The following is a 1,230-nucleotide window of genomic DNA, read 5'->3' as shown; positions in this document are numbered from 1 at the left end:
CCAATTCTGCAGTTCCGCTCTATGCCGGCGAGAATAGGTTCGCAGTGCCTTCAGACGTGAAGGAAAGAGTGAAAGCTTCCATCGAAATGTTTCATCGTCGCGTTAAAGGGACAGACAACAGATTTTAGAGGAGTATATGCTCTCTATTCCAAATGAAAGGGCATCACTGAAAACACCGTCAACCAAAACAGTTTCGCTGATAACGCCCTTGAACGTTTGAAAACGGAACGTTTTGACCAACGAGCCTTGCGTAAGCTGTCAATACGAATGCTCGCAACCGTGACCGTGAGTCATGCGGTAACCTGTTTTAACTGTACGTGAGATGAAAAGAGGAATTGGAAAACTTGTCACCAGCTAAAACAATAACAAAATGCAGTAATTTGCTATTTTTTATGCGAGTTTTGAATAACGCATTGCACCAGAAGGAGCTGTTGATATATGTATTGTCTTTGCAAAATTTTATCGACCAAGCCGAAAGTGCGCAGGCCGCGAAAAATTCAATGTACAAGCGTGCGACCAGAGCGAGGCTGAAATGTTTCTTCCGGAAAGCTGGAGAAACCTCGTTTTTTTCTTACGGTCATTAAATGATTTTGCGCCATTTAAAGATAATGAAGAAGAAGAAGAATAAGAAGGTTTTTATTTTTCAGAAATTTTAATATATACAAGTGCTGTGATTACCATCTGGATCCATAGCCCCAAGACTAGTTTTGAATACATACAAAAAATTTTAAATTTTTTTTACATCCAAGTCAAGAACAAGGAACATATCAGGGGTTCAATACATGTAACAAGGAAGATGTGTTGTTACAATACGAAAATAAACGCCAAACTTTGAAGAAGAATAACAGTACATACCCTTGGGAACTATACAAGGTATCAGGGAAAAATACGTATTATTTGTTGCAGAGCAAAATTTCAGCTAGGTGAAATATATGTGTCAGATATCATGTAGGGTTTTATTGACTGTTCGTTTTGTGTCATAAATTTTATTTTTGGCGGGAGGCTATTCCATATTTTTGTGCCAACGAAAGGAAGGCTTCGACACCGGTATACATTTGATATCTTCGGTAGGTTCAGGTTATCATTGTTAGCATGCCTAGTATTACTAGGAAAGCTTAAGATAGATGAGTGGAACGGAGTGTTAGTACTTATGACCGTATTGATCAGTATTGCTGTTTTATTCGTTGAATTATTCGCAGTCCAGAAGGCTTAGGACTGGGCTACAAAATT

The sequence above is a fragment of the Haemaphysalis longicornis genome, unplaced genomic scaffold (assembly GCF_048455015.1).
Source record: "Haemaphysalis longicornis isolate Haplotype H1 unplaced genomic scaffold, Haemaphysalis longicornis Haplotype H1 scaffold_8, whole genome shotgun sequence".
NCBI lineage: Eukaryota > Metazoa > Arthropoda > Arachnida > Ixodida > Ixodidae > Haemaphysalis > Haemaphysalis longicornis.
The sequence above is the reverse complement of the archived record's forward strand: the minus strand, read 5'-3'. Positions refer to the sequence as shown.